The sequence below is a fragment of the Rhagoletis pomonella genome, unplaced genomic scaffold (genome assembly GCF_013731165.1).
Source record: "Rhagoletis pomonella isolate Grant_MI unplaced genomic scaffold, Rhpom_1.0 Rhpom_scaffold_00014, whole genome shotgun sequence".
Classification (NCBI taxonomy): Eukaryota; Metazoa; Arthropoda; class Insecta; order Diptera; family Tephritidae; genus Rhagoletis; species Rhagoletis pomonella.
In genome coordinates this window covers 8,313,753-8,322,090 of record NW_023458568.1, presented here as the reverse complement: position 1 = coordinate 8,322,090, position 8,338 = coordinate 8,313,753, and positions in this window count along the sequence as shown.

Sequence of the window (8,338 nt, the reverse complement as noted above, 5' to 3'; positions counted from 1 at the left end):
GAACTTAGTAAGTAGAAAGCCAAAATCAGAGCACAATAAAGTACAACTTCACAGCTTGACGTTTGATTTTGTTTCTTCAATCAAATTCTGAAGTAAGGCGTTCTTGAAAAGTTTTCTGAGATAGGGCGTTTTCGAACTGGCTGCCGGTAGTCGATATGCTCGTAATAAAATAAACAGCAACACAAGTATCTATTTTAAAAAACTATACTTCGGGGCCTTTACATAATTTTTAAGTATTTGGTACAGTACTGCAAATAATTAACAACAATCAACAAACAGTAGTTTAAAATTAAATAAATACATTTGATACTTGATTAAAATAATATATATATATGTATATGGGGAAATCTTTTGAGATGGAGGATTTTCAATCATTTTTATTTTTTTAAATAGCACAATTTTTTTAACAAAATTTGTTACTTCTCAACGTAATTGAAGTGCATTATAATCTGTGTGATTAATATTTTTTAATAACTACTCTATTTCAACCATATCTTTAAATTTGATTCCAGGTAACATCTTTGATGGTACTGCATCTGGATCGAGGCGTCTTGTCTTCTCTTGGCATTAATACTTGCATACATGATTTCATTCGATTTTAAGTGCAGAGCGCAATTAATTTATAATGTTGCTAGTTTCAAATGGGTTAACGCAATGACAAAACCGTTGTCATATAAGCGTATAAAAAATAAATATGTCATATATTGATTTCACTTTGCTTTTGCATATGTATGCGCATACATACGAGCACCAATTAATTTAATTTAAAGCACTGATAGGCACTGCCTTGCCCGCGGTCAAAGCTCTTTTAAGCTTTCTATTCATTTTGTATAGGCGCGAGCAGAGTTAAAGCTCTCTCTGCCCAACGCTGATTTAAAGAAATGGCGTGTCGTCCATTTCCGCTGTACTATTACATGCGCCCCACGCTTTTCATTTTAAATCTCATAAATTGTTTATAATGACTTTTGCTAAAATTTCAAAATCAAAAGTTATCAAAACAAATTCTATGGGACTGAGAATTATTATTTTCGACTTTTTAGTCCATTTATAAAAGAGTTGTTTATTAAAAAGTTTTTTTATATTATTTATTTTCTACTTTTTAGTCTTGTCTGTATAAAATTTTGCAATAGATATTAAAATAATTCAACCATATTAATAGATTGGTGCACACACATGCATATACATATGTATGTACATACATACGAGCACCAGTTAATTTCATTTAGACTGCGTTTATACACGGAAACTTTTGTCGACGCGATTTTTCACATTCCCTTTTGGTGTTGCTGATTTCATTTACACACGACGATTTTTGTGTATGCAATTGTTGTTGTCATATGTGAACCGCTACCTCAATTTACACAGACGAACGAGAGCACAAAGCGTGTTGCCCGAGCACGAGCAACTCGGTGCCCCTCTCCTTTCCTCGTCACGCTCTCTCCTACAAACGTCGAGTTGCGGCAACAAAATCGCCGTGTGTAAATGAGCACTTAAAGCACTGCCTTGCCCGCGGGCAAAGCTCTTTTAAGATTTCTATACATATTGGCCCGTAGTCATAGTCAAAATAAAGTCGACTTTAAAGTTAGTTGCAGCTTTTTTGACAGATATCCCATTGAAAATTATGTCAAAAAGCTGCAACTAACTTTAAAGTCGACTTTATTTTGACTATGACTACGGGCCAGTGTATAGGTAATGTGACCAACTATTTCATAGCTCAAAGAAGTACAGGTTAGGTTGGGTTAAGTTAACGACGAGAGCTGATTACGAAATTTCGAATGCATCTAATTTCGATCCCTGAGAGCTCAGTGTTTGTTCAGAAGTGCGAACCAAAATGCTTCCATCTTAGCCTCGCGAAGGTTGGACAGTCTAAAAAAAGTGTGGAGATGATTCCACTTCATCTTCCTTTTCCTTGAAAGGGCATGTGCTTCGAAAAGTTTCACATCATCTACATAGGCGATCACCCGACTGCCCACTTTTTCCAGTTTCTCTAGAAGGTCGTTTACAACCTTAATCCAGAGCAGGGGAGAGAGAAACGCACCTTGTGGAGCGCTGCTAATGACTCTGCACTGAGTGCAGGCGCTGTCCCACTCCACCGCGACTGTTCGGCCACGAAGTAAGCTGTAGATAAGCCTTATTAGGTTGGTTTCAACCTCCAGATTATGAATATACTTGACTATTGCCTCTGGAGTGACATTGTTGAAGGCCCCTTCTTTATGCGTTAGGGGTTCCTCTGACCGCTTTACCAATGCGTGCAGAGGTCTTGAAAGATAGTCACGAGGAATCGCGTTTCTTATGTGTTAGTCTATCAGTCTGTCTAGTGTTTTTATCAAAAACGAAAAAAGACTGATTGGCTTAAAATACCTAAGGGAAACATGCGCGCCTTTTCCGGCCTTCGTGATGAACGCAACACTGACTACCTTCCAAGACTTGGGGATGTACCCGGTTCTCACGCAGTTCGCATAAATAGGATTCAACCAATTGCACGACACGTTCAGAGGCCTATTGCAGCTGAGCTGGTATGATGCTATCGGTCCCCGGCGACTTTAATGGTTTGAAAGAATCGCCCAGGCCACGTGACGATCGTCCAGAAGATCGGAGAAGTGCAGGACCTGGGGGGAGATTCTGAAACCAGTTAGCGACAATTTTCGAATCGCTATCGCACTTTTTGACGCAAAAGCATTTATATCATGCGTCAAAAAGTGCGATAGCTATCCGAAAATTGTCGCTAACTGGTTACAAAATCTCCCTCCCGAAGTACAAAATAATGCAAAGAAGTATATTTGACTGTACTTCGAAGTACGAAGTACAAGAGCGAAAAAGAAGCACTGTACTTCCGACAGAAGTACGGTTGGTCACATTATGTATAGGCGCGAGCAGAGTAAAAGCTCTCTCTGTAGCGTACGTAATGCAAAGGGCGACATCTACTTCTCAACTGTAGTGGTAGATGTCGCCCTATGCACTACGCGTTTTTATATGAACTTTGCAAAGCAAAGCTTATATTGCTGTCTGGATAAACAACATTGCAAGTTGATAAAAGCGTTGTACAAAATTTGAGATCGATTTTAAGCATTCGTTATTCATATACCCACATACATATGTATGTACATTAGACTGCATCACTCCCCATACAAAAAAAAAATCGCTACTATTTTTCCATTGGAATTATAAAATCTATTATATTTTAAGACGTCCACCAAAATATTTCGGAAAAATATTAAGATTTAAGTGAGCTGGACCGATTTGAAAATACCTCCAAAAATGGAGTTTTTTATGAATAAAAATAATTTCTTAAAGATTTTTTTTTGAAAAACACTCCTCAAATGACAAAACGGCTTAAGCTTAAAAAATTTTCAGAAAAATATTTTAAAAAAATTAAAAAAAATGTTTAACGGAATCGTAATTATGAGATTTTTGATGCTGTTTTTTAACTTTTTTTAAAGATTGGTATAACAAAAACTTGAATAACTGAACCTAAACTCTTCTGATTTAGACTTAGGAGGTGTCATTAGAAAGGTATTTTCTCTACCTTTTTATTTCTTTGCTAATAAGCTCATTCAAAGGATGAAAGAGAAGGGTAGGATGAAGGAACGTCATTCAAAGTTGAATTAAGATGTGTTGGTATTTGAAAAAAAAATATTGGGACACGAATGACTTTTTTTGGACAGAAATAAAAACAGTGTGTAAATACCTTTCAACTGAGATCCCATAAGTCTAAATCAGAATTGTTTTGGCCCAGTTATTCAAGTTTTTCTTAAATTAATCTTTGAAAAAAGTAAAAAAACAGCATCAAAAATCTCATTCTTACGATTCCGTTTAAAAGATTTTTAAATATTTTTTATGCAGATTTTTTAAGCTTAATCTGTTTTGTCATCTGAGGGGACTTTTTTCAAAAAGTTCTTTAAGAAACTATTTTTATTCATAAAAAACTACATTTTTGGAAGTATTTTCAAATCGGTCCAGCTCACTTAAATCTTAATATTTTTCCGAAATATTTTGGTGGACGTCTTAAAATATAATCAATTTTGTAATCCCGGCGGAAAAACCGCAACTTTTTTTGGTGATACAGTCTAATGTACATACATATGTATATTACTTTTCATATGAATTCAAGTCTATTACATGCGCCCATATATGTAATACTTTTATATTGGCAGTAAGCTAACTTCCCAATGTGTTATAGCCCAGTTATGCATACTTAGCTTAGCATGAGAGTTGTCACATAAAAATCTGTTAATCGGGTTTGCGTGTCAGCGGTTACCCAACGTATAGCACTTAACATGTAGAATTCTGTTGGGTTTTGATTTTTACGTAAAAATGGTATTATCAGTGCAAGTATGCATAACTGGGCTATAAGCATTCCGAAATCAAAGCGAGACAGTCTAGTACGGTTTTTGTGTATTTAATAGGGATGTTTCGAATGTCATATTTTTCACATTCGCGAATGCGAATGCGATTGCGAATTTTTGGAATGCGAATGTGCGAATGCGAATGCGTATGTGCGAGTGCGCATGCGAATGTTAAGTCATCGTTTTTATTACTAAAAAATTTTGTAAATTACTAGAACATTGAACGAGTGCTTAACCTTTACAATGTTTTAATCTTGTAGTCAAAGTTCAAAATGAACATATTATATCTAATAAAAAGTAATTTTGCTGCCTTTTCTCCTATGAGGCGATTTCTTAGAGGCTCATATATAAGGCCAGCTGCACTAAAAAATTGCTCACTTGAAACGGCGGGTGGAGCGCTCAAACATTTGCGGCCCAGATCTGACAAATTTGTAATATTTTTGTTTAGTTTTCCACCAATGGAGTGGATTTTCACCGAGATGAGCCCGTTTTTCTTTAAGATAGGCCTTGAATTGAGCTTTTATTTCACATTTTTTAATTTCAGCAGATTTTACATCCGAGCCTTTGCTTTCGCTGGAGGAATCTAAAATTATTTCTATGTTGCTTATACGACTTTTAGCAGTACATGTTAAAGGCACATCAATGTTGCTTGATATCCTACTTAGGGCCGTTTGCACCATGTCTAGTTAACGCTAACTGGAGGTACATCCTTCAGTTAAGCACATTAACTGCTTTATTGATCACATGTTATATGATGGGTGTCGATAACGTCGATAAAGATGTTTAACTGGGAGTTAGAATTAACTAGACATGGTGCAAACGGCCCTTAACCGTTAAGTCTATTACATGCGCCTATATATGTGATACTTCTATATTGGCAGTAAGCTAACTTCCCAATGTATTATAGCCCAATTATGCATACTCAGCTTAGCATGAGATTTGTCACATAAGAATCTGTTAAACGGGTTTGCGTTTACCCAACGCATAGCACTTAACATTTATAGCCCAGTTATGCACACTTAGCTTTGCATGAGAGTTGTCACATAAGAATCTGTTAAATGGGCTTTGCGTGTAAGCGGTTACCCAACGCATAGCACTTAACCTGTAGAATTCTGTTGGGTTTTGATTTTTACGTAAAAATGGTATAGCAGTGCAAGTATGCATAACTGGGCTATAAGCATTCCGAAATCAAAGCGAGACAGTCTAGTACGGTTTTTGTGTATTTAATAGGGATGTTTCGAATGCCATATTTTTCACATTCGCGAATGCGAATGCGATTGCGAATTTTTGGAATGCGAATGTGCGAATGCGAATGCGTATGTGCGAATGCGCATGCGAATGTTAAGTCATCGTTTTTATTACTTAAAAATTTTGTAAATATACTAGAACATTGAACGAGTGCTTAACCTTTACAGTGTTTTAATCTTGTAGTCAAAGTTCAAAATGAACATATTATATCTAAAAAAAGTTATTTTGCTGCCTTTTCTCCTATGAGGCGATTTCTTAGAGGCTCGTATATAAGGCGGGCTGCACTAAAAAATTGCTCACTTGGAACGGCGGGTGGAGCGCTCAAATATTTGTGGCCCAGATCTGTAAATTTGTAATATTTTTGTTTAGTTTTCCACCAATCGAGAGGATTTTCACCGAGATGAGCCCGTTTTTCTTTAAGATAGGAATAAATTGAGCTTTTATTTAAAATTTTTTTAATGTCTACAGATTTTACATCCGAGCCTTTTCTTTCGCTGGGGGAATCTAAAATTATTTCTAGGTTGCTTATACGACTTTTAGCAGTACTGGTTAAAGGCCCATCAATGTTGCTTGATATAATACTTAACCGTTTAGAATCTGAACTTAAAAGTCGGTTATTGCCCGCACACTCGTTAGACAGACTTAGAGCCATTTTTACAACATTAGTGTGGACACTCTGCCCATGTGCACATTCGCATTCGTAAAACATTCGTATCATTTGATGCGAATGCGAATGTCGAATGCGGATGTGTAAAATGATGCAAATCATTCGCATAACGAATGCGAATGCAAATATTCGCAACATCCCCCGTATGTATTGTGTACGTGAGTGCCGGTTTTGTGTGTGTTTTGCTATGGGTTACTGTTCGCCGCACAAAATATAAGTACTTTATTCTTCGGCGTATAGCGCACCCGGTAGCGTGCCATAAATTTCACCATCTAATAATTTTTCTAGAGCGTACGGCAACACCAAAACTGCATGGAAGGTCGGCCATTTTGCGATAGCTGTGTTCCTTGCGGACAGTATCGCTGATTGTCACTAGTTCCTGCAGGTCTGTTTGCCTACTTTTTTCGGTTAATAAACGCTTTCCCGCGGAGGCTGGTGATAGCTGGTGACAGCTGTCTGTAACTGCCCGTCTTCACAGGATTGAGTTTTTATCTTTACATAAATGTTAGAATATTGAGAGCAATATATATCAGGGCTTGTATTTTGGCATCTATTGTGGTGACTTGGTAGTTTGACAGCTACGTTTCCCTTGTACTAAACCATTCTGGCGGCAACATTATCAATATTCTGATATAGAGCCAGTGGCAATCGGTAACTTTTTCGGCAAGGTGTACGAATAAATTGAGTTTTGCTGTTCCAGCCGCAAAGAAAAATTTTGACAGTTGGGAAAAACCACACAAAGCTCTATTTTGTGTGTTGCTGAAATTGTTAAATTTACTTCTATTTTATAACTTGCAAGAAACGTACGTTCTTTTTTTTATCAGATTCCATTTTGATTTTCATTCTTTGTTACCGCCCACAATATTCTGCCTTATCCTGAGTTTCGCCCGAAAATTGTTCATCCGTCCATAGTAAATACATGGAAACCAAAAGTTGAAAAGTGAACCGGTTCGGAAAAAAATGAAACTCATGATAAGGCTGATTACACTTATAAGCTGTAAAATTGTACCTAGCACATGAGCTATATAAAATTCTGACGTTCATATCCACCACGAAACCGTCAAATTTGTAAACTAGCAATTTTCAAAGATTTTTTTTGCGGTTAAGTCCGGTAAAAATACTTACAAAGGAGTCACGGCAACCCTGGATTTTTTTTGATATTCCTAGTCCAAATGACGCAGTGCCCGTTATTCTTCCAAATGGAATATTCCCGCAGTGCAAGGGTATAAAAACCTGCTGGCAACCCCAGGTCGGCCATTGGTATAGCAGACTCAGCAAGTAAAGTGTGGAACAGTGAATATTGAAACACAAAAGATAGAAAACTCAGTATATCCAGTAAACAAACTTAGCTATTTTTTTACCAAGTTTGGTCCGCATAAAGGACTAGTGTTGCAAGCAACGCTTTTTCGGCAATTAGGGTGTTGTGCAGCTATTTAATGTGGTGAAAATTATTTAAGCACTGGAGAGATTTATTCACATGGAATTGGAGATAGGGCTGATAGATTTATTTTAAATAAATTGTGAATCTGCGAAAATATCTTTTCAGCAGATGAATATACTTTTTAACCTTTTTCCCGAAAATTTACATACAGGCTCGAAAATATGCGAGTAACATTAGGTTTGTATAGTAACTTCTCCAGTAAAACATTGCAGCGAGAGCGTAAAAGCAAAATAGAGCGTAAAATTGAGAAGAGAGAAAACTAGCAGAAGAGGTTATTGAACACAAAACTAGCAAAAACTTGCAAGAGAACAGTTGTTGCACTGCTTTGACAATCTGCTGTAAACATTTTACTATTTATAAATCAGTTTTAAACTCTTTGCTTTACACACAAGCACTTACACTGTCCAGTACATCATTAATATTATGATTTCCACTCATTTTACTTTTGTTTGTGCCAAGGCGAATCAATATAAGGTGATAGCAGGAGTACAAAAACAAAAATTTACATGTATTTTGTTTTTGCTTTGGCGACATAAACTGTCAAAACCTGTAAGTGTGAGTAGAAATTCAAACAAAATTTTTCAATTTGATATCCGAAGCCGTGCGGCGAAACACATACACAAAATCAACTGAGCT